General features: G+C 48.0%; 1 long non-coding RNA gene across 1 annotated transcript; it reads right to left on the bottom strand.

The window, feature by feature from the left end:
* Positions 1-836: 836 nt before the first annotated feature.
* LOC137154560 (uncharacterized) lies at positions 837-3,523 on the bottom strand. Its single transcript, XR_010920235.1, has 2 exons — positions 3,393-3,523; positions 837-3,239 (listed from the first exon to the last, which is right to left on the bottom strand). It is a non-coding gene; the product is annotated as an uncharacterized lncRNA (long non-coding RNA).
* Between the last annotated feature and the right edge of the window lie 4,462 nt (positions 3,524-7,985).

Below are 7,985 nucleotides of genomic sequence, written 5' to 3' on the forward strand. Positions count from 1 at the left end.
CATCCACTGCCCCTCACCCCACCTACCTGCACTGGAGATAGAGTAATGCCCTCATGGAGACCTCTTTCCTTTCCTGTGCTGCAGATAGCCCACAGAGAGTAATAAGAGGATGTCTTTGCCACTCACTCCCCTGTGTATTGTCTTGAATGAGCCATATTCTCACCCTTTGTTTTATTATCCATGCAATGAAAGGCTGCAATCCTTCTCCCAGTTTTCTCTCTCTGCCTCGCTCTCCGTTTAGCAGCGTCATTCATGACCCTTTTGCATCACGGAAGATGTCACCACAAGATGATAGATGATGAGACACATGCATTATTGCTGAGGGAGTATTTAAAAATGAGACACCTTTGAATTTACTGAGTAATAACAGGCCTGGAGTTTGCTTTATTGGCCTCTTTTTCTTTTTTTTTTTTTTTTTGAGGAGGAGGAAGTGATGGATGTTTCTGTGGAAAGATAGAACACGCCCTCCCAAAAGAGATGATCTTACATCTCCCATCAAAATTCCTAGGTCAAAGGAAAGGATTTAATTTCACTGTTAATACTCAGCCAAAAGAAATATGTGCTAGGTGTGAAAGCCACCTGTTCTCAGTGCAAACCTGCAAAGAAATTGGGGGGCGGGGAGTGAAGGCTGCCAGGCAATTTGGCTGTCACTCATTTTCTCAGGAAACTTCCAAGTGATGTGTGTGGATGTGCATGTGCGCGTATGTGTTTGTTTCACACATAGCCATGCCCCTAGGAAAACTAACCCTTGTGGTGAAAGGTACAAAGAATCAATTTGTTTCCTAGCTTTTCTTTTTAAAATTGGTAGTCACCATATTAGACAGCATTGCAAATAAGTTGTAATGTACATGGGCTCATTTTTATCTCCCTTCCATTTCAAGGTGACCTTGTGTGGACATTTACAATCTCCCCTTTTATTACTTTGCTAAGTAATCTCCCATCCCTTTGTATTTAGGGCTTGACCTAAAGCCCACCAGAGTGGATGGGAGTCTTTCAATTGACCTCAGCAAGTCTTCCTGATCTATTCAGATTGGTCCGTTATGTCTATATCACAGGCCCTAAGTAGAGTAGTAGATTGTAATAAAATACAAAAACAGGGAATCCAAACAGGCTGACACCCATACATCATACAAGAAGAAACAAAGGCATCCTACAGCATCCTCCCAATGCTAATAACATCTCCCAGTCCAGCTTCCTCTCTGCTCTTAGATATTCCACCCTACCTTCAGGACATGCCAGGGAGAACCAATGGATCTTACAGCATGCCCTGAAGGCAACCAAATCCAGGTATTGGTAAAGCAAGGAGAGAAGTGTGTGTCTAGCTAAAGGCCTCTCACTGAGCAAAGGCTGCTGTCAGCACCTTCCTCTTTATACCAGAAAGGGGCTGTTAGCTCAAAACCCTCAGGTGATCTCAGTGCACAAGAAGAGAACTGACTTCAGACAGCCAGGACCCAAGCCATTGAGGTCTCTAAAAGACAAAATCAAGGCCTTTAATGTAGCCTGGTAATCGGTGTGCAGTGCAGATCACTGGGCATGTGCCCTGCTTAATGTGTGGGCTGATTCAGCACCAACTGCACCGTCCCTCTGCACCATTCTAATCTTTTATTGTATTGCATGCGTATTCATCATCTCATTAACAAACATTGAGCACTGCATGTAACTTGGAAAAGGGACATTTCAGAATGTTCTTTTCCCAGAATCTGTTTAGTAGAGTATTTATTGTATGCAAATTCAATCCCCACAGCTGATCCAAAGCATGTATTTTGCTGATTATAAAACAAATGCTATTTTATATGCTACACTGATGCTAATTTCCCCCAATTGTGTTAGCTACAATCTTGGAGCATTTATTCATTCAAAGGTCTTCACTAGCCTAGCCCAGGCCCTGAGCATGATGCAAAATGTATATCAAACAAATCTAACAAAATATTACAGCTGGGTATTCCCATAGATTGTAAAATAAAAACCACAGGCCTCCTACAGTATATTCCCAATGCAACTAACACCCTTATGCAACATCTTCCAACCCATCACTCAGTCACCCCAATTAATTTATCCCAAACAATACCCATCTCTAGGAAAACCTGGAGACACTATTCACCTTTGTGGAGGTGGCTAGCAAAAGTCCTCACCTGAGTGGTAAGGACTTTACCTCATTTAACTCCTACTAGGTTAGGGAGATGTCTTTTGCTAGCTCTCTGCACCGGTGAATTCCATCCTGGAAGAACGCCTAACCCTTAATTAATACACAATAATTGCATACATCTAAATTAAACCACTTAGTTATTTACTTTTAAGGTGCTAGAGAGAGGTCCTTTTTTTAGCCAGCTCAGACCTGCTCCAAAGTATTCAAACGTGGGTGCGGCATGAAAAGCCCCTATATCTGTATTTTGGCATCTAGAAAAAGGGCCAGATTCTCAGAGGTGCTCAGCACCCTGGAGCTCTCAGTAATTTCAGCGGGAGCTACAGCTGTCCAGAACCTTTGACAGTCAAGACGGTTATTTGGGTACCTCAATAGAGCACGAGTCCCAGATGAGGATCTAAGCTTTAGGGTTTAACTTTAGACACCTTGTTTGGACAGCCTAGTTACCATCCACCACTCAAAGGTATTTGGATGCTCTCAGGTCACTTACTGGTGGGTTGTTTCCCTCCCTCCCTCCCCCATAAGACCTTTCTGTAGGAAGTTGCCAGCTGTTGGAACTTGCTTTCTCTCTAGAGCCCCATGCATCTGCTAACCCTCAACAACCCTCTTCATCTGAATGGCTGGAGAGGGGCTGGGTGTGTTGGATGCATCGGCTGAGTGGCTCTGGCCCCACAAGACTCCACACTCAAGGACTGGCCTGAGGATAGTTTTCAGCAGGCGCTAGGAGCTGGCAACAGGTCCTTGGACGTGAGGAATGTAGTCTTCCTCCTGTCTATTGATGAAGATGGCAGCTTCCACCAGGCTGGATTCCTGAGGCATCTGGATAGCTTCTGTCAGCAAGGTGTGATATTAACCCCATCTCCACTTCAGAGGGGGCTGAGAACTGGCTTGGGCTGGAAGGGTGAACAATCCAGGCAGATTCTCGGGGCTGCCTCCACCCCGGCTGTATGTATCCAGCATGCAGTCTGAGAGCCCTTCACGAGCAGAAAGGCCCAGCCTAGGCGTTTGAAAGGGTCAATTTATGATATTTGTCTTAGTTTTAGGAGGCTGGAGTGTCTATCACTGGAGGTGATCTCTTTCCATTTTGTGTTGTGCTCTTAAAAAAAGAAAGAAAAGTTAACCTGCTGGCTTCCCCAGACAGCCTGGCACCAGTGGCCATTTCTGTAGGCTATAAGTGTTGTCAATTTAAGCTGTAAGGACAGGTGTAAATCTGTCGTGACATTCCACCCTCCCAGCGCCTCCTCCTCACCTGAAGAGCTCTCATTTATCACAGAGAGCAAGCAAATAAAGCCAGCAATCGCTTTGCCTTTCAAAAGAACCGCGCGCCCCGCTTAACATCCTCGCCCCCTCCAGTGTATTGGTTTTTATAGCGCCTTCAAGTAAATCCCCCTCAGCTGTTTGTTAAAGCAAAGCAAATAAGGCCCATTCCAGCTCACAGACAAATCCACTTGTTTGCTCCCTTCTGAAATGCCGTCCCCTGCAGAAAGACAGCGAGGGAATTGAGTAGACATGGAAGCCGAGACACTGTATTCGGAATAGACTGGGGGGGGCGGGGGTTGACACAGCCTAGCAGGAAAGCCAATAGAAAAACGGTGCCAATGCGTTTTTAAGTGGTTCTCCTCCCCCCATGAAAAAATTCTGACAACTTTTTTTGGGGGGGGGGGGGGGGAACTACAAGGGAGTCTCTTGGGGGGAAGGATGGAAATAGGGGGGTGCAGTTTGAAACGTGAAATACCTTGCTAAAATGCATTTTAAAAACTTTAGGCTTTTTTTTTTTTTTTTTTTTTTTTGGTAAACCTGCATTTTTTTCGTGGGCGGGGGAAGAATTGCTGGAAAATCGTTGAAGCAAACTTATCTCTGAAATTTCAAAAAGTCCAGGGGTTGATCAGATTGCCTGTCTGCCTGGTATTCTCTTGGGTCTCTCACTTTCCACGTAATCGTCTAGTATCCCCCTCCTGCCCAGCCTGGACCTTTACCCCCTTCGAGGAGTCTGTCATAAACTTGAGACCTTTTTTTTAAAGCCGTTATCCCAAGAAGCTGTTGCTCCTTGATCAGTCCGAATGTCCCCCTGCTTTTCATTAAGAGACTGGGCAGGATTGCTTTAATCTTGACCGAGTTCTGGAAGCTAAAGGGTTTCAATTCTGATGGGCCACCGTGGATTTCTTTTCTTGTCTTTCTTTCTTTCTTTCTTTTTTTTTTTTAACTCGATATTATGGATCCTACCTACAATCTCAAATCCTTACTGGCCAGATCTTCCCCCAAAGTAACCATGCGGTGGCTTTAGCAAACCTTAATTAATTATAACTTATCTCATAACTTGTCCGCATCAGCTGTTTGATCTCGTTTGGAAACTATATTCCCAGGGGATCAAGTACTCGGGGAATAGGTTGATGCTGCTCAGTGGTGATTTAATGGAAACATTAATGCTGAGGCAGATAACTACATCGGCATGCTAAGTAATACATCAGGAATACTTCCAGGGAAGCAACTTTACAACTCACTACAGACCTGCTAACTGATTGTTATCTCCTTTATTTCGGCGCTACAGATGGACATTGTGAATTTCCCTACTCCCACGACTCTTTGATTCTTTTTCTTTCTGTATGTAGGTGTTCTCCACGTACCTAGTCCTGCTCGCTTGTTTTTCTCTCCCTGTGTGGGTATTCTTGTCTGTCAGTCTGACTCTCTGCTAGGCTAGACAGAATCTCCAATATACACACCCCATCTTCTCCTGTCTGGTCTGCAAAAAATGTTTTCTACGGAGGGAGAGAGAGGAACATTGCTTATTAAAATACTTAAAAAAAAAAAAAAAAGCAAACCGCGATATTTGCTGCGGGGGGTGAGGGGGTAAGTGGGCAGGCGTGGGCACGGCTGGGGGGTGCTACAGAATCAAATGGGCCAGGAGAAACCCAAATGTACCCAGACGGTCAATCTCTATTTATGAAGATGTCAGGGTGGCCCATCGCTGACTGCAATGCTGCGTCTCCCCGGGAGTCCTGCCTTCGTGAATGTGGAGGTTTTTAAAAGAGAGAGAAAGACAGACAGACAGACAGACATCGTGCCGAAGTTAAACAGTTGCGCAGCAATTTCTCATTTCGTCTGTGGTAATTTCTGCCAGGACCATCCGTTCACGTCCAAGCAGCTGGGCTCTAAAGCGCCCCTCGGGGGCAGCAGAACCTTTAGTGGGGGGAGGAGAGAGGCCGGATAGGAGAAGCGGTGCGGAATTTGCTCCGTTTCCAAAGTTTTCTCTGGAGCGATCGGCTTGACCTTGTCCCTGTGGGATAATGTGGTTTTACGGCGGGGGGGGGGGAATTGGGCGAAAGACCCCCCCAAAAAAAACCCCCCAAAAGCCTGCAGTTAAAACGACTGCAACCTGCGTCGGTGGAGTTGATGCAGGCGTTACGAAGTAGCGGGCGCAGAAGTGATCCGATGATAATTGCGCCTGATAGCAAAATACGGTCGTGGGTAGGGTAGTAGTGCTGTGTGTGTGTGTGTGTGTGTGTGTTTAAACACCCTCGGCGCTGGGCAGATTGTTTTAACTCGTGGGAAACCACGTTGCAGCGCCTGGGAGCAAAAGCACCCGCCTTTCAGGTGCGCCCCACCCCAGAGCTCGGCTAGAGGGTGAGGGACGTGGACCTGCGTGGGTCGAGCCCTGCCTTGCACCGTCAACCCGCCCCGCTGCACGCCCCGTAGCGCACTTCGCAGCAAGGTGGCGAACTTTCCGCGTGTCGGTTTAATTCGGAGTCACTCCGGCGCCCCGAGACGCGGTAACGAGTGCTGAGCCACAAAGGGCCAGTTGCTGCTTAAACATGCGCAGACGATAGGGCTAAAAGACACATCTGGCAGGTCTGCCAAGGCGAGGGAGAAGCGTTCACTAATGAAAGCGTGGGGGGAGCGTCCCGTGTTTTGTAAACAGGAACAGAAACGTCTGTGCCTCTGGAATGACAAATGCCCTCGTCTGCTCCTTCGGTCGGGTCTCCACTCCTGCCCCAATACTCGCATCGCGCCACAGCCCTGGGTGGAGAGAATCGCTCCCCTCCAGTAATATCCCAGCCGCACGATACATTCAGATCATTGGGTCCCTGGTCACACGGTAACATTCTCACCCTGCCATAGCATTTATCTGGGGGGATCTCCAAGCGCACACTAACCCCACCCGTGTGATCGTATCGGATGGATTGGATCTCTCTCGCTCTCTTTCCAACAGACAGCCGCAGCAACCACCAAGCCTATAACTCCCTCCGCCCCTCCCCCCCCAAATAACTCTTCAGGAGACGCCATACTCTGCCTCCCAGCCTTTGTGTTCTCAGCATTACGGGCAACAGGAGTGGATCGGCTCCTCTCCGGTGACTCCAATCCAGGGCCTAAGTGCGACCCTTGGAAACAATCACTTCCATGAAAAACGGGTCGGGGGGAAGGGACGCTCCGGAGAATTCAGTCCGGAATTCTTCCCCTGGATCCGTGGTAGACGGGCGATTTCCTCCCCCCCCCCCCTCGCTGCAATGGTCGTTTACCTGGCCACGCTGGCAAAATGTAAACGCCCAATTTCTCTCGCTCCTTCAGAGTGACCTGCAGGGACGGGCGGATGGGTGCCAGCACGGATCCTTTCCATGGGGCTGTCTCTCTAGATTGATGCAGCCATTTACAGGTAGTGAATGGGGGCTTGTTTGGAAGGAAATTGCAAGCGCCTCGTTACAAATTGTTTTTCTAGGTGGTTAACCCCAAAAAGTCATTTTGTTTTAATTACAGGCCCGGGAGAGGGAGGTAAGAGTGGGAGCTATTCATTTTCGCGGCTGCCTATTTTTTTTCTCTCTAAACCACCAGTCAGTTGAGGTGATTGGTTCTTCCTTTTCCTTTCTTTCCCCGTTTACCAGCTCAAAGATCCCCGCTGCAGATCACAAACCGTCCTGGGAACTCGTAGCCTCAGAAACAGAAGCGGAGGAGTTAGAAACATTCTGCATGGGAGAGTACACCTGGTTTAGAAACAGGCTAGGTGCTCTCCAAAAAATGAAATCCTGCTGGTCGTAACCCTGCGGGGAAACTCAGACTGGAGTCAGTGGTGGAGCAGGAGAAGGGGCGGCAGAATCTGGCCCCCAGACGTTCAGATGAGAGCGATTTATTTGCTCTCTTCGGAGCATGGCGCTAACACGCGGGTCTCAGCACCTGTTGAATTCTTGGAAGGAGGCATTTACCTTTCTGTGGCCTGAGTAGAGTTTCAGGGGGCCCCTTTTGTCTTGACAATACTAGAGATAGACAGATGTGGTCTTAAAAGCAGGGCAGCAGACAAATCCTGCTCTCCCTTCCTGGGACTAGAAAGGGCCGTCCTTCCCCCCCCCCCCCCCCAAGAGAGAGAGAGAGAGCCCGTTTTGGGGAGGAAAAAAAAAAGGTCACCTCCTGCTTTGCAAATAACTATAGGGAGATCAGATCAACTGGGAAACTTCAAAACAAAACAAAGCAGAGATTGATTTGACTAGTTAGGAGACCTGAGAGGTTGATGGTTATTAGTATTTATTACCTCGTTTTTACTCAAGGAAAATGTCTATTTGCCTGGGGGGGGGGGGGGGCGTTGCCTGAGTAAAGGTGCGCTTCGTATTTTGGGGTCTGGCCCCAAGTCGCTGCACTCTCTGCAAAGTCTCCCATCTACTTCAGCAAGTTTTAGATGCCAAGGCCAGAAGGAGCCACTGTGATCCTCTGGTCTGAGCTCCTCGGCAGTGCAGGCCGCAGAACTTTCCCCCCAAATAATTCCTAGACCAGCTCTTTGGGGGAAGGGGGGGGTGTCTGAGCTCGATTTTAAAAATGGTCAGTGATCAAGCCCTTGATCTGCTAGTAATATTAGTTCTTG

This window comes from Emydura macquarii, unplaced genomic scaffold (assembly GCF_026122565.2).
Source record: "Emydura macquarii macquarii isolate MOO-44397 ecotype Brisbane River unplaced genomic scaffold, CSIRO-AGI_Emac_v2 contig_1254, whole genome shotgun sequence".
Classification (NCBI taxonomy): domain Eukaryota; kingdom Metazoa; phylum Chordata; order Testudines; family Chelidae; genus Emydura; species Emydura macquarii.